The 22,562-nt window shown below is 40.6% G+C and overlaps 1 long non-coding RNA gene across 2 annotated transcripts in view; it reads right to left on the minus strand.

The window, feature by feature from the left end:
• Positions 1–1,819: 1,819 nt before the first annotated feature.
• The window catches only part of LOC105608026 (uncharacterized), a 71,253-nt gene continuing 50,510 nt past the window's right edge, over positions 1,820–22,562 (minus strand). The window contains exons 3-4 of one of the 2 annotated variants that reach the window (XR_003589314.3): positions 8,524–8,948; positions 1,820–5,227 (exon numbers count right to left, since the gene is read on the minus strand). This is a non-coding gene — a long non-coding RNA (uncharacterized LOC105608026). Of the gene's footprint in view, positions 5,228–6,580; positions 8,949–22,562 lie in introns of those variants that run through there. The other variant, XR_009598050.1, reaches the window with a different exon arrangement.

Genomic DNA, 22,562 nt, shown 5'->3' on the forward strand with positions numbered 1-22,562 from the left:
GGCTTTGGCATAGTCAATAAAGGATAAATAGATGTTTTTCTGGAACTCTCTTGCTTTTTTGATGATCCAGTGGATGTTGGCCATTTGATCTCTGGTTCTTCTGCCTTTTCTAAACCTGCTGAACATTTGGAAGTTCACGGTTCATGTATTGCTGAAGCCTGGCTTGGAGAATTTTGAGCATTACTTTACTAGCGTGTGAGATGAGTGCAATTGTGCGGTAGTTTGAGCATTCTTTGGCATTGCCTTTCTTTGGAATTGGAAATGAAAACTGACCTTTTCCAGTCCTGTGGCCACTGCTGAGTTTTCCAAATTGAGCGGCGGCTGCACGGGCACAGGAGCGCCAAGAGGAGCTACTCCACGTTCAAACTGGTCTATAGATTCAATCAACTTATGGAAAGGTTTTGTTGTTGTTGTTGTTTAGAAACTGAGAAGTTTTATAAATGTATATGGAAAGGCAAAGGACCCAGAATGGACCAAACAATCCTGAAAAAGGAAACAAGCTGGGGCACTTATGCTATCTGACTTCAAGAACTACTATAAAACTGCATTATTAAGACAGCATGGTGCTGGCATATAGACATATATGAATATGTGTGGATGGACATATGGATCCATCAATGGAACTGAACAAAAACCTATAAATAGACTCATATGCATATGGTGAGTTGAAGCACCAAAGCAATCCATCAGGAAAAGGAAATCCTTTCAACAAATAGTGCTAGAACAGATAAATATCCATATAAAGAAAATGAATCTCAACCTATACCTCATCCCACACAAAAATTAATTCGTGACAACCCTAATGTAAAAAGGTATAAAACTTTTAGACAAAAAATAGAAATGGGAGTAGGCAGATTTTCTTAGATATAACACAGAAAGCAATAATCATTTAAAAAAAGGTGATACATGAGACTTTATCAAAATTTAAAACCTCTGTTCATCAAAAAATATGAAGAAAATAATAGGCAATCTACAAACTAAAAGAATATATTCATAAAACATGTATCTGACACAGGACTTATGTTCAAAATATATAAAGAATTTCTAAAATTAACATTAATGAATTATCAAGCAAGATATTTAAACAGATTCTTCACAATGGAAGTTATATGAAATGCCAATATGCACATGTAACAGTGCTCAGCATCAGTACTCACTAAGAAAACGCAAATTTAAGCCACTATGAAACACAACACCCACTGTGTATGTGCTCAGTTGCTCAGCCATGTCTGACTTTTTGTGACCCCATGGACTGTAGCCCACCAGGCTCCTCCATCTATGGAATTTTCCAGACAAGAATACTGGAGTGGGTTTCCATCTCCTCCTCCAGGGGATGTTCCTGACCAAGAGATCAAACCCACTTCTCCTGGATCTCCTGCATTGGCAGGCAGATTCTTTATCACTGTGCCACCTACAATGGCTAAAAATTTCGAAAACTGTATCACCACATGCTGAAAAGGATGTAGAACAAACAGAACTCTCAAACATAGCTGGTGGAAATATAAAATGGAACACTTGGGTAAAATGTTTGCAATTTCTCATAAAGTCAAATCATAAACCTAACCTATATCCAGAAAACTCATGGGGTCGCTGAGGGTCGGACACGACTGAGCGACTTCACTTTCACTTTTCACTTTCATGCATTGGAGAAGGAAATGGCAACCCACTCCAGTGTTCTTGCCTGCAGAGTCCCAGGGACAGGGGAGCCTGGTGGGCTGCCGTCTATGGGGTCGCACAGAGTCGGACACGACTGAAGTGACTTAGCAGTAGCAGCAAGTAGTTAGTCAAGAGAAATAAAAGTACAAATCTACAAAAAGACTTGTGCAAGAATGTTTATAGCAGCTTTATTTGTAATAGCATAAAACATAAAAAAACCCCAAATGTCCTCCAGCGATTGAATAGATAAACAAGTTGTAGCATATTCTTACAATTAAATAATTACTCAGAATAAAAGACAAAGTCCTATTCTATAGCACAGGGAACTACATTCAATATCCCATGACAAACCATAATGGAAAAGAATTAAAAAAAGAATGTATATATATGGATAACTGAATCACTTTTATGGACAGCAGAAATTAACACATTGTCAACTATACTTCAATAAAAAATTATTCAGAAATATGAAAAAACATGAAAGCAACCTAGATGTCCATCGATAAATGAATGGATAAAGAAGCTGTGGTACATATATATATATATATATATATATATATATATATATATATATACACAATGGAATATTACTCAGCCATATAAAGGAACCCATCTGAGTCAGCTCTAATGAGGTGGATGAACCTAGAGTCTATTATACAGGGTGAAGTCAGAAAAACAAAAACAGGTATTGCATATTAACTAATATATGTGAAATCTAGAAAGATAGTACTGATGAAGCTATTCACAGGGCAGCAATGGAGATGGAGACATACAGAATAGACTTTTGGGCATGGAGGGCAGGGCAGGACGGAGAGGGTGGGATGTATGAAGAAAATAATGTGGAAACATATATACTACCATGTGTAAAATAGATGGCCAATGGGAATTTGCCATATGATTCAGGGAACTGAAACCAGGACTCTATAACAAAACCTAGAAGGGTGGGGTGAGGAGGGAAGTGGGAGGGAGGTTCAGGAGGGCAGGGACATCAGTATACCTATGGCTGATTCATGTCGATGTTTGGCAAAAAACAACACAATATTGTAAAACAATTATCCTTCAATTAAAAATAAGAATATCTCATTGAAATAAAAAGAAATATGAAGAAATAAACTACTGATATACACACCAACATGGATAAATCTCACAAACATAATGCTAGGCAAAAAAAGCTATACACAAAAGAGCATGTACTATATGATTCCATTTGTAAGAAGTTCTAGAATAGACAAAACTAATCTAAAATGAAAATAATCAGAACAATGGTTCCCTCTGGGGGGAAAGAGAGGGACTGATGGAGAACAGAGAGGATGGAGATTTTTAGGGGGAGACTGAGTGTTATTTGCTCAATCGTGTCCAACTCTTTGCGACTCCATGGAGTGTAGCCCACTAGGCTCCTCTATCCATGGGGTTTTCCAGGCAAAAATGCTGGAGCGGGTTGCCATTCCCTTCTCCAGGGGATCTTCCTGACCCAGGAATCGATCCCAGGTCTCCCACATTACAGGCAGATTCTTTACTGTCTGAGCCACCAGGGAAGACCTTATATTATTATAGGTGTGTGAGTTATACAGGTATATCTGTCAAAATTATGTAATTAACTTTCTTGCATTTCAATATGTGTATATCTTACCTTTAAAATAACTGCAAAAAATAAAATAATGGTCAAAAAACAATGCGAAGTGAATGGGTGGAAGCACTGAGGAAACAGGATTGGTAGAATGTTAATAATAACTGAAGCTGGTCATAGTTACACTGAGTTCATTACATGATTCTGTTTGCTTTGTACAGACTTAAATTTTTTCATAACAAAAGGTTTTAAAAATTAGCTGGGCCCGCTTCATCTCCTGGTAACATTTGCTTGTTGTCCATCAAAAAGCTCATTTCCCACTATCAAAAGACTCTCTCAAAACCTCCTCCTCCACTTTCCTCCAACCTGCCACCTGCCCTGTCTCCTAGTCTCCTCCTACCACTGAACCTACAGCTCCACCAGCATCTGTATCCACACCTTTCTCCTTCCCACCTGTTCCGGAGAAAGGGGTGGCACTTCTTCTCTTCAGTGTCAGTCCCTCTGCCCAAGCCCTAAAGCCCTGGCCCTACCACCAACCCACTTTCTCAGAGATCTTGTACCTTTGATGATTACTTTCTCCTCTGTCTTCTAGGCTGTCTCCTTCCCATCAACATTCAGCTGTACTCAAGTCTCTCCTCTCCTAAAAACAAAGCAAAACAGAAAAGCTTAACTCCACACTCCCCCCAAACCTCTGCCTTTTTTCCCACCTCCTCTAGAACCAAATTTCTTGAAAGAGTTTGACACTATCTCCACTTCTTCCATTTCTTCCACTCTTTGGCCCACTTCAGTCTGGCTTCCATCTCTACCGCTTCATTGAAATGGCTCTTACCAAGACCACCAATGACCTCCATGGCACTAAAACAAAAGAGTATTTTTCAGTCCTCACCTTCTTGGACACTTGGCAGCATTCGACAGCCCCTTCTTATCAAAATCCCTCTCAAAGTGACTCCATATTCCCTGACCTAAGTCTCATCTGTTAACCTCTGTCCTCTATCAGAATATTTTACGCTGGAATTTCCAAGGTCAATGTCTGAGACCTCTCTCAACACATTGCGCCCCTCCTGGGTGATCTCATTTGCTCCGAACTATATGCTGAGAACACCCAAATGGATATAACCAGACTGTATCTCTTTCATATGCCAAAACCATATACTTGACTCTCTATATGCTCCTGGATGTCCCATGGACATCTCAAACTCTGCATGTCTAAAGCTGAACTCTTGGATTTTCCTGGTGATCTAATTGCTACAACTCCATGCTCCTAATGCAGGGGGCCCAGGTTCAATCCCTGGTCGGGCAACTAGATTCCACATACTGCAACTAAAGGTCAAAGACCCCGAATGCTGCAACTAAGGCCGGGCACACCCAAATAAATAAATAAATATTAAAGCAATAGAAAACTGTTTAGGAAAAAAACAACAAAGTTGAACTCCTGGCTTTCCTCCCATACCTGCTTCCCTCAGAACTTCCTGTTTCAGTATCTGGCATCACTTTCCACACAACAGCTCAAGCCAGAGATCTGAGTATCCTTGACTCATCCTTGAAGTCACTACCTACATCCAATGAAACACCAAGTTTTAGAGATTCCACCTTTAAATATCTCTCAAATCTTTGTTGTCTCTGGCTCATCCCAGTCCAAGACACCATCCCCTCTTCTTAGACTCCAGAAATTGTCTTCAGTCTCATGGTCCTCCAGCCCATCCTACACACAATAGCCAGAGTGCTCATTCTACACTTACGTTTGATGATTTTCCCTATTTCTCCCCAATTGACTCAGAAATATGCAGTGTCTTCCAACTACCCTAACTGTAAAATGAAAACCACTTAGCGTGATCTATAAAGCCCTGTGTGTTCCAGCTTTTCTTACTTTTGCAGTCTGGCCTCATGGCTCTCCCCTTCAGTCTCTGTCTTGTTACACTGAGACAGGTGTGGCAGTCAAATCCTCCATGATGGATAGATGCTGAGATGGAGTCACGAAGGCAAAGGTTTGTTGGGGAGTAAAACCTATGAAAGCAAAAGGAAGGAAGCAGGATTGGGCAAGGGAAGCCATGAAGACCACAATACAGGCCTGTCACCATCTTTGTCAGCACCATGGGGAGCTCTGGAGCAAAGGTTGCACATTACAGGATGCACACCGGATGTAAATGGCCAGGCTCTTATACCACAGTCTTAGTCACTGGCTGGGGCCATTGGAGAGGATCATAACCCCATCTCAAATACTGAGGTGGAACTGAAAGAGTTAACAGTTGTAGGTTGTTAATTGACCTTACTTTTTTTTTTTTTTTTTTTTTTGGCTGCATAGCACATGGGATCTTCCCTGATCAGGGATAGAACCTATACCCACTGCAGTAGGAACACAGAGTCTTAGCCACTGGATTACCAGGGAAGTCCCAACTGGCCTTCTCCTTAACAGTCCTCTTTTGAAGAGAAAGCAGCTATTTCAGCGTCTACCACCAGGAAGCATATAATCAAAGTCCCCACTGAAGTCTAGGGGATTAAGGGCGTTTCCCAGTGAAGTGGTATTCCCAATGAAGCTGAGGCCTAGGCATTCCCTGGTGGTTCAGTGGTTAGGACTCAGCCCTTTCACAGCTGGAGGCCTGGGTTTGACCCCTGGTCAGGGAACTAAGATCCTGCAAGCTAGTGTGTAGTAGCCTAAACAAACAAACAAAGACCTGCTGGATAGATTAAAATTGGCCACGGAAGCGTGAAAGTATTCCAAAGACCAGCATATGGGAAAGCTCTGTGTGGCAAGGGTGTTGGATCCTTGAAGGAAATGAAAAGAGATCCTTGTGACTGAGCACAATGTGTTGAGCAAAATGTTGGCTTCCAGCACACTGAGGAAACAGATCTTTTTCAAACTGAAGGTGTAAAAGACTTTGAGAACCTCTAATTAAAAATGCAGACCCCTGACCCTCACCCAGAGAGTCTAATGCAGCAGGTTTGGTACAGAGCCCATTACCTATGTTTTAAAAGGCACGTTCCCCTGGGGATTCCAAAGTACGTGGTTCACAGGACACACTTTGAGGATGGTGGTAAACAGTAGCTCTTATTATCTCTTTACTTGTCTCCCATAGACTGTGAGGTCCTCTCAGTTTTCTAGCATTGGGCATAAAATATACATGTCATAAACTTTTAAGGAAGGAGTAAATGGCAAATGAAAAATGGAGGCAGAGCCATGTAATAAAAATGGGATAACTAAAAGCATCTTGTAAACTATAAATAAGATGTTCTATTCTGTGAACAGTGACTTTCAAACTTTTGGGGCATGTCCCACAGTAAGAGATATATTTTACATTGGGACTCAACACACACACACACACACACACACACACACACGTATAATTATAAAACAACAGATTCACTAAACAATAGTTATCTTTATTGCATGCAAAGCATCTCTATCCCTTTCCAAAAAGTATATTGTTTTAATGATCCATTCATGGGTCTTACGCAATTTAAAACACAGTGAGTAAAGTGCAGTCACTATCCCCTGACCACTCCCTCAGGTATGATTGTGTGCTAAGTTTCTCAGTCATGTCCAACTCTTTGTGATCACTATGGACCGTAGCTTTCCAGGCTCCTCTGTCCATGGGCTTTTTCAGGCAAGAATACTGGAGTGGGTTGCCAATTCCTTCTCTAGGGAATCTTCCCTATCCAGGGATTGAACCTGCATCTCTTGAGTCTCTTGCATTAGCAGGTGGATTCTTTACCAGTGTGCCTCCTGGGTAGCCACAGGTATGATTTGGCCTTGCTAAATTAACAACTGCAGGCATGAAATTAGAAAATGATTGCTTCTTGGCAGGAAAGCTATGACAAACCTAGACAGTGTATTAAAAAGCAAAGACATCACTTTGCCAACAAAGGTCTGTACAGTCAAGGCTATGGTCTTTCCAGCAGTCATGTATAGTCCAATGAGAGCTGGACCATAAAGAAGGCTGATGCTGAAGAATTGATGCTTTCGAACTGTGGTGCTGGAGAAGACTCTTGAGAGTCCCTTGGACAGCTAGGAGATCAAGCCAGTTAATCTTAAAGGAAATCAATTCTGAATACTCATTGGAAGGACTGATGCTGAAGTTGAAGCTCCAATATTTTGGCCACCTGATGCAAAGAGCTGATTCATTGAAAAAGACTCTGATGCTGGGAAAGATTGAAGGCAGGAGGAGAAGGGGACATCAGAGGATGAGATGGTTGGACGGCATCACCAATTCAATGAACATGAACTTGGGCAAACTCCAGGAGATGGTGAGGTACCTGAGTCTATGTGGTTGCCAAGAATTGGACATGACTTGGCAAGGGAACAACAACAACAAGTTAGTGACAAGTACCCATGACTTCTGTGAACTTAAGTCTCATATATGGTGTTTCTTCTGACTCAGAAGATCATTCTCCCCATCCTTACTTGGGTATGTGTGTGTTAGTCACTCAGTTATGTCAAACTCTTTTGCGACCCCCTGGACTGTAGCCCACCAGGATCCTCTATCTACGGAATTCTCCAGGAAAGAATACTGGAGCGCATTTCCAGTTCCTTCTCCAGGTCTCCTGCATTGCAGGTGGAAGCTTTACCGTTTGAGCTACTACACCTTTTACTTACTTGGGTAATTCCCATTTATTTTATCCTGTCCTGTGGCCTAAGAAGACTCCCCTCTGCTTATGCCTGTCTTAGGCTAAGACAGCATAGTGTTCCTAGCTCTGTCACTTTGTACAGAAAGCGTCTATGTGTCCATATCCTTTAGCAGACCATGAATATTTAGAAGTCAAGGATTCGGCAAAATGGGCAATCAAAAAATACTTGTCAAATACCTGATTAAAATCTAATGTGCTGTTATGTGTTATTTTGAGAGGAAAAGTCTGGGTGCTGGAGAGGTGAAGAGGAGGCATGAGCTAAATGGTATAGTTATGTCGTTAAATACATGAAGCTTTTGTAAACAGTCCAGGAAAAAACTCACATTTTCAGATCCTTTCAAACTCTGTAACTCACTAAAACCATTCACTATTACAGTAAAGTTTTAAGTCAGAGTGCAGGTTTTTGCTGTGTGATTTTTGTACAGAAGCTAAATATTTAAGAGCATAAATATTAATAGAAATAGTGATTCAGTGAGAAGTGATAAAGGCTTTGATGCTGGAATCAAACCGAATGGGTCAAACTCAAAGATGTAACCTCAAAGTGTCTAATATGATGGCCATAATTGAGATGGACAAGCTCTCAGAAGGAGCAGAGTGGCTCTGCTATTCAGTACAACCAAAGGTCCCTTGGCTAATGTCCACATGCAAAGTGAGAAACTGAAATTACAAGTTCTTACCTTTTCTTTACTCCTAAGGTTACTTCTGTTTATTTACATATACTGTATTTTAGGGACAATGTTAACAAAATCCAATAACATTTCAAGGAAGCTTGTGTTGCCTTGAAAAACTTCTTCATCTTTGTAAAGACAAAGTATTTTTGTCATTTCTTAGCATCCTTCACTTTAAGCATTTCTACTTAAAGAGGCTCTTGACACTCTTGACTCCTTTCTCTGTCCCTGGCATCTTTCTTCTGTCTTGTATTCTCTCTCTTCTCCTGAGTAATCAGAAACCAAAAGGATCTTTGAAATGCAGCTCTCTGACAGCCAAAGGGGGTAAGGGAATACCTTGCACCATACTTCACAAACAAGGACTCCAGAGAGTAAGGCTCCAACTCCTGGGAGCTGGGGCTGGTGTTCAACAGTGGTAGCAGCAATGAGGGGATCTGAGAAGAAGATGAAGAAGCATGGTTACATGTGAAAAGTCTGCTGTTCCCCTACTATACTGACACTTGGTAAAACTGACCAACCCAAATTTACTGCTTTTATTCTTTGTTTTTTCTTTCTTTCTTTTTTTTTTTTTTAGAAAAGCTATTTGTCACTTGAAAAGAGATTAAAGCTAAAAAAAAAAAAAAAAAGCGTACATTGGGATAATCTGTTGCCCACTGGCAATTTTCCTCAGCGGAGCCCAGACCAAACTATCATAGACATAAAACAAGAATTGAAATAGAAATGTGTATTCTCAACAACTATGAAATCTTCTCTTACTCTTCAATTTTCCAGAAAAGTACTTTACTTCTGAAAACTCTTTCATAAGTTTTTCATTACTAGTCATAATGTATCACTGTCTATGTACTCATGTGAGAAAATATGGATTCTGAAACTGCTGAAAATGTAGCTCCTATTAAAAAGGATGAAAACAGTGAGTTTACCATCTAGTATAAATGAATCTTACCACCTAAGTTGCTATCACTCAGCAGTCTAGGGAAATTGATTCCACAAGGGATTTCTAGTAGGAAAGGGCGGCATATTAGGCCACTGGTTAAGTGAAATATTCACTATGTGCACTTGTATGACCTTGCTTTCAGTCTAAGAGCATGTGGTCTAACACTGAGCTTCCTACTTTTCATGTTTAATATGAGAATTAATCGAAGTGTCTTAATATTTATGCAAATGCTGCATTATAAACATACAGCATTTATAATACTATGTCTATTATGACCTTGTGTCTTTTAAGACTTTTTTTGAATATCCAGAAGTCAAGTGGGCCTTAGGAAGCATCACTATGAACAAAGCTAGTGGAGGTGATGGAATTCCAGTTGAGCTGTTTCAAATCCTAAAACACGATGCTGTGAAAGTGCTGTACTCAATATGCCAGCAAATTTGGAAAACTCAGCAGTGGCCACAGGAATGGAAAAGATCAGTTTTCATTCCAATTCCAAAGAAAGGCAATGCAAAGAATGTTCAAACTACCACACAATTACACTCATCTCACACGCTAGTAAAATAACACTCAAAATTCTCCAAGCCAGGTTTCAGCAATACGTGAACCATGAACTTCCAGATGTTCAAGCTGGTTTTATACAAGCCAGAGAAACCAGAGATTAAACTGCCAAGATCCGTTGGATCCTCGAAAAAGCAACAGAAAAACATCTATTTCTGCTTTATTGACTATGCCAAAGCTTTTCACTGTGTGGATCACAATAAACTGTGGAAAATTCTTAAAGAAATGGGAATACCAGACCACCTGACCTGGCTCTTGAGAAATCTGTATGCAGGTCAAGAAGCAACAGTTAGAACTGGACATGGAACAACAGACTGGTTCCAAATAGGAAAAGGAGTAAGTCAAGGCTGTATATTGTTACCTTGCTTATTTAACTTATATGCAGAGTACATCATGAGAAATCCTGGGCTGGATGAAGCACAAGCTCAAATCAAGATTGCCTGGTTATCAATAACCTCAGATATGCAGATGACACCACCCTTATGGCAGAAAGGGAAGAAGAACTAAAGAGCCTCTTGCTAAAAGTGAAAGAGGGGAGTGAAAAAGTTGGCTTAAAACTCAACATTCAGAAAACTAAGATCATGGCATCTGATCCAATCACTTCATGGCAAATAGACAGAGAAACAGTGGAAACAGTGGCAGACAATTTTTGGGGGGCTCCAAAATCACTGCAGATGGTGATTACAGCCATGAAATTAAAAGACGCTTACTCCTTGGAAGAAAAGTTATGACCAACCTAGACAACATATTAAAAGCAGAGACGTTACTTTGCTGACTAAGGTCCGTCTAGTCAAGGCTATGGTTTTTCCAATAGTCATGTATATATGTAAGAGCTGGACTATAAAGAAAGCTGAGCACAGAAGAATTGATGCTTTTGAAGTGTGGTGTTGGAGAAGACTCTTGAGAGTCCCTTGGACTGCAAGGAGATCCAACCAGTCCATCCTAAAAGAGATCAGTCCTGAGTGTTTACTGGAAGGACTGATGTTGAAGCTGAAACTCCAATACTTTGGCCAACTGATGTGAAAAACTGACTCATTTGAAAAGACCCTGATGCTGAGAAAGATTGAAGGTGGGAGGAGAAGCGAATGACAGAGGAGGAGTGGTTGGATCGCATCACTGACTCAATGGACAAGAGTCTGGGTAAACTCTGGGAGTTGGTGATGGACAGGGAGGCCTGGCATGCTGCAGTCCATGCGGTCGCAGAGTCGGACATGACTGAGCGACTGAACTGAACGTGAATATCCAGAAACCCTTGTCAGTCATTTAACAAAGTTAGTAGAGACTTCCCTGGTGGTCCAATGGTTAAGAATTCACCTGCCAATGCAGGGGATGTGGGTTCTATCCCTGGTTGGGAAACTAAGATCCCACATGCCATGGGGCAACTAAGACAGCTTGCCGAACAAAGCTACTTAGCGCAAGCTCTGGGGCCCACGGGCTACAACTACAGAGAAGCCCATATGCTGCAACGAAAGACCCTAAGCACCACAGTGAAGACTCAGTGCAGCCATAAATAAATAAACAACAATATTAATAGGAATCAAAGAAAGAAAAATTTACTCTCAGTCCCACCACTGCAACAAATCAAAACTCTCTTCCTTTTCCTGTGTTCCCTCCAAATCCTTGCCTGTATCTCTATCAGCTATTTCACTTGCAAATGACAAAAGAACAATAAACAATAAAGGAATTGTTGGAAAGTAGTTTCATATGAGGCTTCCTTCCTCAACCCAACAGCTTGAACTAAATCACCAAGTACCAAGTTTCTTTCAACTACACTATTCTGCCTACCACTGCCTTGCTTTACCCTCAGGCTCTGTCTGGTGACCTTAGCAAGTCCCAGGCCCTCCCAGTGTGGTAGGAAAACAGCTGCAGAAGTTCTAGATCCCACACTCTTACACCTCATCAAGCCCTAGTAAGTGGGCTCCAATTAGCTTACCTGCCCATCCCTGAGCTAGCCACTATGGTCAAGAAGGTGATGTTTAGATTGACCTGGATTATCAGAACTCAACACATGGCTGAGAACTGGTGAGAAGTGGTTTCCTTTCAAACAAACATATATGCTCTTAGGAAAAAAAGAAAATAGATGCTGAACAACAGAAAGAATATATGCCTGTTACCATATGCAAACTTGATTTGTATCATTATAATCATCGTTTGTTTGGTTGGGTTGTTTTTTTTTTTTCTTTTTTGGCACACCCTGCAGCATGCAAGATCCTAGTTCCCAATCAGGGATCAAACCCATACTCCCTGCAATGAAAGCGCGGAGTCTCAACCACAGGACCACTGAGGAAGTGCCATAATCACTGTGTGGGTGTGATTTTATATTCTGCCTTTAAAATATACCTTTATTTAATTATTTTTGGCTACATCAGATCTTAGTTGTGGTGCACAGGCTTCTCTCTAGTTGAGGCATGTGGGCTTAGCTGCCATGAGGCCAAGTGGGATCTTAGTTCCCTAACCAGGGATCGAACCTGCATCCCCTGTATTGGAAGGTGGAGTCTTAAACCACTGGACCACCAGGGAAGTCCCTATATTCTGCTTTTTAAACACAATTTTCTATAGAGTTGTATCTCAATATGTTGGACTGATAGTAAGCATATTTTTTTTCCTGTCTTCACCTCTGTCAGATAATCTATGTAAGAGTGTTTTCATTTTATTCTACTGCCATATGGACTAGGTTGGTTTATGGTGACATTGACAGATATCTAGGTGGGAGGCCCAGGGGAGAAGGGGAAAGCCAGTGAGCATCCTTTTTTTTCAGTAAGCATACTTTTAATGCTGTTAAATTTATGTCATCTTTACTGATTCTGTCATCATTTAAACTTGAATGTAAAATACTGTTGATGCTAATGAAAAATCTAGTGACCAATCATTCAAATAATATGAGCATTAAAATGAATCATCTGTGAAAGCCTATGTATCATAACAATGATCAAAACACATCTTTGATGTGGTCAACAGTTTAAGGTGAAGACTGCAAGTGAGTATTTATTCATTGATTTATTCATTTATTCTCAACAGACATTCAACAAGTACTCATTGTTTGCCAGTGTGTGCCAGAGTAGAGAATACAAAAGGCAAATTAAACCTGGTCCCTGACCTCACTGATTGCAAGTTTTTGGCAGCCTTTTCCTCAAACCTCATTCTGAGTTTCCTAATCTTGTTTTCTATATAATCTACTTTGATGCAGCAAAATTCAGTAAAAACCTCAAGCTTTACATCTCTGATCAATTTCTTCCATGGGGTGGCATGGACATCATTTCAATTTTCTTCAGACTGACCATCAAGCTGCAGGACGGCAGTGTCTGACTACAAAAAAGATTCTTGCATATTTGCTTATGTGCCTCCAGAACTTAGTTATCAGCACATAATAATTTCTAGAGCTATAGAGGAATATTTGACTGAATGGAAACAGGTAACATGCTCCTGGATGTCAGTCCTTCCCCAATCAGTGTATTGTTAAGTGCAATTCTAATCAGTCATCATATTAATTTTTAAATTATAACAAAATATCTTCTGGAGAAATATAAAAAATGAGTGATGGTTAGCCCTTCAGAGAAACTACTTATTTTTCATTTTTTTGGCTGTGCTCCTGTGACATGTGGGCTCTTAATGATGTTAATGAAAGTTAAATACCCCAGTGGAGTGTGATGAGAAGGGTGCTTCACTTCTGTGTTACTCTTTCCAAGAGCAGTAAATAGACTGTAAGTCCAGTCTAATCATGAGAAAGACATCAGACAAACCCCAGCTAGAGAGAAGCCTGTGCAAGGCAACAAAGCCCAAGCACCACAACTAAGACCCTACACAGCCAAAAATGAATAAAATTTTTAAAAATAAAATAATTTCAAAATAAAAGTTTACCTTGTTAAAAAAAAAATCATGATGCTGGCATAATTACATGCAGATAGAGCAATGAGACTAGAGATATTGCCTAGAAAGAATATTAGGGTATAACAATATAATATAAGAAAAAGGTGTTACAAATTACAAATAATTTATAGATTAATCAGCAAATAAAGTTGAGCCACAGTTTTTCAACAATTTGAAATTAAATACAATTTGAGCTTTACTTCCATATTCATCTATGAATAATCTATAAATATTGAGCACCATCCATATGCCAGGAAGTATGTTGGGTATTAACACTGTTCCTATTCTCAATGCGCTTACAATTTAGTAGGAAACGAGACAGGGAACAGTAATTATAAATATAATTATTGTAAAGGGGCAATCAGTTCAGTTCAGTCACTCAGTCGTATCTGACTCTTTGCGACCCCATGGACTGCAGCATGCCAGGCCTCCCTGTCCATCACCAACTCCAGGAGTTTACTCAAACTCATCTCCATTGGGTCAGTGATGCCATCCAACCATCTCATCTTCTGTCATCCCCTTCTCTTCCCACCTTCAATCTTTCCCAGCATCAGGGCCTTTTCTAATGAGTGTTCTTTGCATCAGGTAGCCAAAATATTGGAGTTTCAGCTTCAGCATCAGTCCTTCCAATGAGTATTCAGGACTGATTTCCTTTAGGATGGACTGGTTGGATCTCCTTGCAGTCCAGGGGACTCTGAAGAGTCTTCTCCACACTACACTTCAAAAGCATCAACTCTTCGGTGCTCAGCCTCCCTCATAGTCCAACTCTCGTATTCATACATGACTACTGGAAAAACCACAGCTTTGACTAGACGGACCTTTGTTGGCAAAGTAATGTCTCTGCTTTTTAATATGCCATCTAGGTTGGTCATAGCTTTTCTTCCAAAAGAGCAAGCATTTTTTAATTTCATGGCTGTAATCACCATCTGTAGTGATTTTGGAGCCCCCAAAATAAACTCTATCATTGTTTCCACTGTTTCCCCATCTATTTGCCATGAAGTGATGGAACCAAAAGGGCAATACTGAGTGCTTGAAAAGTGTTCCTAACCTAGCCTCAGGCATCAAGAAAATCTCCTCTGTGGCAGTGACATTTAGGTTGACATCTGAAGACAAGAAATTGACCAGGTAACATGGGAATGAAGAGCACTGTAGGAAGACCCAAGTAAAGACTTGAGATGTATGAGATGACCTAAGGAGAAAGGTTAGTGTGGCAAGAATAAACAAGAGCTGAGAAAATAGTCCTAAGGTACTCTAACATTAGAGGATGAATAGTGGAGCAAGAGCCAGCCTTGGGACAGAAAAGAAACAATCAAAGATGTATAAGGAAGAGATGTACATGTCTTCAAAACATAATGACAATGTGGACGCCAAGAAGAGAAATTGTGAACACCAATTGCTATATGCTGCTACAGGTTGAAGTGTCCCTTTTATTTAGCAATACTATTGGGGAAAGAAATGGCAACCCACTCCAGTATTCTTGCCTGGAGAATCCCAGGGACTGGGGAGCCTGATGGGCTGCCATCTACGGGGTCGCACAGAGTTGGACACAACTGAAGCGACTTAGCAGTCGCAGCAGCAGGTTACTGGTAATCTTAAATAAGAGCATTGAAATGACTGGAATAAAAGCCAGATTAAGTGATCTGAAAGGGCAAGAGACAGGACTTCTGTTTTGAAGATGGCAAAATGATCCCTTACAGGAGTGTCCTAAAAGTATAGGACACTCTTTTCACCCAGACTCTGAAGATTCTATTGGTGAGGGGAGCACCAGCCTCCTTGAAAGGCTCTGTATTGGCCATTCTTGGAAAGTCAGAAATGACAGTGGTGATGCTGCCATTGAGATGGGCTCCCTGAATTCTATGTGTGATAAGAGTGGCAGAGGCCAAGTGGAGCACTTAACTGTCAGAGAGATACTTCAGAACTCTCTCTCTCTCCTCCCCTCTACTCTGTCTCTCTCGTGTGCATGGGTGGAGAGCTGGGGATGAGAGAAAGACACGTGCCTGTGTGTGCATGTGCAAAGACAGTCAGAGCAGTGAACTTTCATTGGCAGAGACAGTTACGCCTTCAGTATCTTGCCTCAAATCTGTGTTGACTCTCTGTCATAATCTAGACTCTAGAGACTTTGATCATCTCTCCTTTCCATATCACCAAACCAGCTTCCACAGATGGTTGATTCACTGCCTTGATGACATCTTGCAGACTGTAAGAGGCAAGCAACTTCCTAATGAGCAGGAAGTTGTTTATCCAAAACACTGGATGCTTTGATAAGACACATGAGTGCCAGAAGGAGGGAAATAAACATAAACATTCATGAGACTGTTACACTGATGAAGTTTCCAAGGGTCCAGCGGTCTGAAGTATGCAAAATGTGTAGTTCTCCAAGATGAGATGAAGAGCAGAAGAGAGGAGACCGTTACTCTGGAGATCATTGCAGCCAGAGATGTGGGCAGACATGAAAGCCAGAGTAACTTCCCAGGGAGCTCAGAAAACTATCTGCTTCTGCTTCACTGTTTGAGACTAAGTCAATTGGTGGAAGTGTCTCAGGTTCCTGAGAATTATGGCACATTCCCAGTGCCTTCTGGAGAACTACTCAATCATTGATATCTCAAGATGAAACTTTGGTGGCACTTTCTTTATCTTCGATAATGGTTTCTCCAGCCTTTACTCTCCTGCTCTTCTAACTGTTGTATAAGCCCCTAATTCATTATTTAGCCTTTCATATCTAGAAAACATAGAATGGTTCTGTTGTCTGATCCAGCCCATACGTCCCTACTTATTCAGGAATCTTTGACTTCACTGAATTTTCAAGTGGTTGAACCAATTTACTATGCTATTGACTATTTCAGTTTCTTCCCTTATGAATTAGCCATTATTCTTATTAATTGCCCATTTTTCTGTGGTTCATGTGATGGTTAGTTTTATATGCCAACTTGGCTAGGCTATCATTTCAGTTCAGTTGAGTCGATCACTTGTGTCCAACTCTTTGTGACCCAGTGGACTACAGCACACCAGGCTTCCCTGTTCATCACCAACTCCTGGAGCTTACTCAAACTCATGTCCGTTGAGTCAGTAAAGCTATCCAACTATCTCATCCTCTGTCATCCCCTTCTCCTCCTGCCTTCAGCCTTTCCCAGCATCAGGGTCTTTTCCAATGAGTCAGTTCTTCTCATCAGGTGGCCAAAGTATTGGAGTTTCAGCTTTAGCATCAGTCCTTCCAGTGAACATTCAGGACTTATTTCCTTTTAGAATTGACTGGTTTGATTTCCTTGCAGTCCAAGGGAATCTCAAGAGTCTTCTCCAACACCACACTTCAAAAGCATCAATTCTTCGGTGCTCAGCTTTCTTTATAGTCCAACTCTCACATCCATACATGACTACTGGAAAAACCATAGCATTGACTAGACAGACCTTTGTCAGCAATGTCTCTGCTTTTTAATATGCTGTCTATGTTGGTCATAGCTTTTCTTCCAAGGAGCAAGTGTCTTTTAATTTCATGGCTGCAGTCACCATTTGCAGTGATTTTGGAGCCTAGAAAAATGAAGTCTCTCACTGTTTCCATTGATTCCCCATCTATTTGCCATGAAGTGATGGGACCAGATGCCATGATCTAGTTTTCTGAATGGTGAGTTTTAAGCCAAATTTTTCACTCTCCTCGTTCACTTTCATCAAGAGGTTCTTTAGTTCCTCTTCACTTTCCGCCATAAGGGTGGTGTCATCTGCATATCTGAGGTTATTAATATTTCTCCCAGTAACCTTGATTCCAGCTTGTGCTTCATCCAGCCCCACATTTTGCATAGTGCATTCTGCATATAAGTTAAATAAGCAGGGTGACAATACACAGTGTTGACATACTCCTTTCCCAATTTGGAACCAGAGATCTCTAGTCTTTCCCATTCTATTGTTTTCCTCTATTTTTTTTTTTTTGCATTGTTCCCTGGGGAAGGCTTTCTTATCTCTCCTTGCAATTCTTTGAAACTCTGCATTCAGATGTATCTTTGTTTTTCTCCTTTTCCTTTTGCTTCTCTTCTTTTCTCAGCTAATTGCAAGGCCTCCTCAGACAACCATTTGGCCTTTTTTGCATTTCTTTTTCTTGGGGATGGTCTTGATCTCTGCCTCCTGTACAATGTCATGAACTTCTGTCCATAGTTCTTCAGGCACTCTATCAGATCTAATCTCTTGAATCTATTTGTCACTTCCACTGTGTAATCATAAGGGATTTGATCTAGGTCATACTTGAATGGTCTAGTGGTTTTCCCCACTTTCTTTGATTTCAGTCTGAATTTGGGAATAAGGAGTTCATGGTCTGAGCCACAGTCAGCTCCCAGTCTTGTTTTTGTTGACTGTATAGAGCTTCTCCATCTTTGGCTGCAAAGAACATAATCAATCTGATTTCAGTATTGACCATCTCGTGATGTCCACATGTAGAGTCATCTTTTGTGTTGCTGGAAGAGGGTGTTTGCTATGACCAGTGCATTCTCTTGACAAAACTCTGTTAGCCTTTGCCCTGCTTCATTTTTGTACTCCAAGGCCAAACTTGCCTGTTACTTCAGGGATCTCTTGACTTCCTACCTTTGCATTCCAGTTCCCTATGATGAAAAGGACATCTTTTTTTTTTTTTTTTTTTTTTTTTGGTGTTAGTTCTAGAAGGTCTTGTAGAACCATTCAACTTCAGCTACTTTGGCATTATTAGTTGCAGCATAGACTTGTATTACTGGGATACTAAATGGTTTGCCTTGGAAATGAACAAAGATCTTTCTATCTGTTGCATGTGAGACTGCACCCAAGCACTGCATTCAAACACAAATCTAGGTATTGCTGTGAAGATATTTTGCAGATGTAGTTAACATCTACAACTATTTGACTTGAAGTAAAGGAGATTATGCCCACTGACAGAGTAATACATATGGGGGTGGGAGGGAAGCAGAGAGAATCTCCCCTATTTAGTTCTGTGTCCCTGGAGAACCCTGCCTGAATCAGATTTTGGTACTAGGAAGTGGGTGCTGCTGTAACAAATGCCGAAAATGTGGAAATGGCTTTGGAATTGGGTAATAGGTGGGACTAGAAGAATTTTGAGGCGCATGATAGAAAAGGCCTAGATTGCCTTGAAGAGACTGTTCTAGAAATATGGAGGTTAAGGCAATTCTTGAGGTCTCAGATGGAAATGAGAAATATGTTTTTAAACCCTCAAAGAAAGGCAATCCTGGTTACAAAGTGGTGGAAAACTTGGCTGAACTGTGTCTTACTGTTAGGCGGAAAGTAGAAAATGTAAACAATAAATCTGGATATTTAGCCCAAGAGATTTCCAAGAAAAAGTATGGAAGGTATGACCTAATTTCTTGTTGCTTACAGTAAGACATAAGAGGAAAGAAAGAAATTGAAGAAAGGGCTGTTAAACAAAAAGGAACAAACACTTGATGATTTGAGAAATTTTCAGCATATTCAGATAATACATATACTCTGGAAACAGAGGCAAGGGTGTATGTAGCTGGACAAACTGTTGTGGATGAGATTAGTTGTGTGACTTAACAGATCTAATCAACCACCTCAGGAGAACCCGGGAATAGACATATGGTTTATACAAGAGGGATCTGTGGAGAACCCTCTTGTGTAACGGCATGGATTCCCCTGACATACAGAGAAGACTAACAAAGGTTTGTGAGAATGTCATATCAGCAGAAATACTGCCAACCTGGACTGACGAGGACAGAGACAGAATGAAGGAAAGCTGTGGGACTTCAGGGATTGTATAGGTAGGAAATGAGCTGCCAAAATTACTCAGCTACATATATATGTTATGCTTCAAGTAAAAGGAAAAATGATTCCAAGGGCAGTACCTTGGACACAGAGGCCAGAGAGATGGGCCCAGAGGCAGAAGCTGAAGAAACCTCCTCGGGCTCAGAGGGCAGATAGAGCCACAGAGAATGATTCTCCAGCCCCAAGACCTAAAGGAATTTTCCCTGCCAGCTTTTGAATTTGCTTGAGATCAACTCTTTGGAACACTATGGACTGCAGCATGCCAGGTTTCCCTGTCCTTCACTATCTCCCAGAGTCTGCTCAAACTCATGTCCATTGAGTTGATGATGACATCCAACCATCTCATCCTCTGTTGTCCCCTTCTCCTCTTGTCTTCAATCCTTCCCAGCATCAAGGTCTTTTCCAATGAGTTGGCTCTTCGCATCAGGTGGCCAAAGTTTTGGAGCTTCAGCTTCAGTGTCAGTTCTTGCAATGAATATTCAGGACCGATTTCCTTTATGATGGACTGATTGGATCCTTGCTGTCCAAGGGACTCTCAAGAGTCTTCTCCAACACCACAGTTCAAAAGCATAAATTCTTCAGTGCTCAGCCTTCTTTATGGTCCATCTCTCGCACCCAAACATGACTACTGGAAAAATCATAGCTTTGACTATACAGACCTTTGAAGGCAAAGTGATGTCTCTGAGTTTTAATACACTGTATATATCCACTCTTTTTTAGATTCTTTCCCATATAGGTCATTAAGAGCATTGAGAAGAGTTCCGTGGGCTATACAATAGGTTTTTACTATTAATAGTTATCAATTTTATATATAGTAGTATGTATATGTCAATCCCAACCTCCCTATTTATCCGTCCCCCACCCTTCCCCCTCTTAAACATAAGTTTGTTTTCTACATCTGTGACTCTATTTCTGTCTTGTAAATAAGTTTATCTGTATCATTTTTTAGATCCTACATATAACTGATATCACATGATATTTTTCTTTTTCTGAGTTACTTCATTCAGTATGATAATATCTAGGTCCACCCGTGTTGCTGCAGATGACATTATTTCATTCTTTTTTATGGGTGAGTAATATTCCATTATATATATATATATATGTATGTATCACAACTTTTTAATCTGTTCATCTGTTGATGGACATTTAGGCTGATTGACTATTGTAAATAGTGCTGCAATGAACATTTGGGTGCATGTGTCTTTTCAAATTATGATTTTCTCTGGATATATGCCCAATGATGAGATTGTAGGATCTTATTGTAGCTCTGTTTTTAGTTTTTTAAGGAACCTTCATACTGTTTTCCATAGTTTATCAATTTACATTCCCACCAACGGTGGAGGAGGGTTCCCTTTTTTCCACATCCTATGAAAAAGAAATGGTATACTGGAGAGCACTTGCCTGGACTCCAGTATTCCTGCCTGGAATTCTATGGACAGAGGAGCCTGATGGGATACAGTCCATGGGATATCAAAGAGTTGGGCATAACTGAGTTCACCCACACACATATCCAGCATTTACTGTTTGTAGATTGTTTGATGATGTCCATTTTGATGGGTGACAGATGATACCTCATTGTAGTTGTGATTTGCATTTCTCTAATAATTATCGATGTTGAGCATCTTTTCATGTGCTTTTTGGCCATCCATATGTCTTCTTCGGAGAAATGTCTATTTAGATCTTCTGCCCATTTTTTGACTGTCACCTTTGTATTCTGCAACCAGGCAACTTGTTTTCTAGCTTCACAGGTTCACAGATAGAGAGAAATTTTGTCCCATGGTGGAGCATTTTCAGAGTTTCACCCACACTTGATTTACAAAATTTAGATTATGAGGTTTGGGACTTTCTAAATTGATATTTAGATGAGATTTGGGACTTGGAGTTGATGCTGGAAAAATTTAAGACCTTTGGAGATGTTTGGATGTAATAAAGGTATTTTGCACACAGCATGAATGTGAAAGCACGGGTTCAAAGAGCAGACTGTATTGGGTTGAATAGTATCCTTCAAAAAATCAAGTCCACCAGAACCTCAGAATGTGACCTTATTTGGAGATTGGGTTTTTGCTGATGTAATCAAAATTAGATGAAGCCATATTAGATCAAGGTGGTCCCTAAATATAACAGTTAGTGTCCTAAGAAGCCCATGTTAAGACACAGGGAAGAAGAACATGTGAAGAAGACAAAGGCAGAGATTGGAGTGATGCAGCTAGAAGCCAGGAAATGCCAAGGATTGCTGACAACCCCACTAGGAGAGAGGCATGGAGCAATTCTTCCTTAGAACTGCCAGAAGGAAACAGAGCTGCTGTCACCTTGATTTTGGACTTCTAGCATCCAGAACTGTGACAGTATATTTCTGTTGTTTTAAGCCACTTCAGTTCAGTTCAGTTCAGTTCAGTCGCTCAGTTGTGTCCAACTCTTTGCGACCCCATGAATCACAGTACACCAGGCCTCCCTGTCCATCACCAACTCCCGGAGTTCACTCAGACTCACGTCCATCGAGTCAGTGATGCCATCCAACCATCTTATCCTCGGTCATCCCCTTCTTCTCCTGCCCCCAATCCCTCCCAGCATCATAGTCTTTTCCAATGAGTCAACTCTTTGCATGAGGTGGACAAAGTACTGGAGTTTCAACTTTAGCCACTTAGTTTGTGGTAATTTGTTATAGTGTGCCTAGGAAGCTAATACAGTCAGCATTTAGGTGTTGACTGGCATTCTATCATTATATTCTAAATACATATCTTTTATTGGACATTCAGTTCAGTTCAGTCACTCAGTTGTGTCCGACTCTTTGCAACCCCATGAATTGCAGCATGCCAGGCCTCCCTGTCCATCACCAACTCCCGGAGTTCACTCAGACTCACATCCATTAAGTCAGTGATGCCATCCAGCCATCTCATCCACTGTCGTCCCCTTCTCCTCCTGCCCCCAATCCCTCCCA

The sequence above is a fragment of the Ovis aries genome, chromosome 1 (genome assembly GCF_016772045.2).
Source record: "Ovis aries strain OAR_USU_Benz2616 breed Rambouillet chromosome 1, ARS-UI_Ramb_v3.0, whole genome shotgun sequence".
Classification (NCBI taxonomy): domain Eukaryota; kingdom Metazoa; phylum Chordata; class Mammalia; order Artiodactyla; family Bovidae; genus Ovis; species Ovis aries.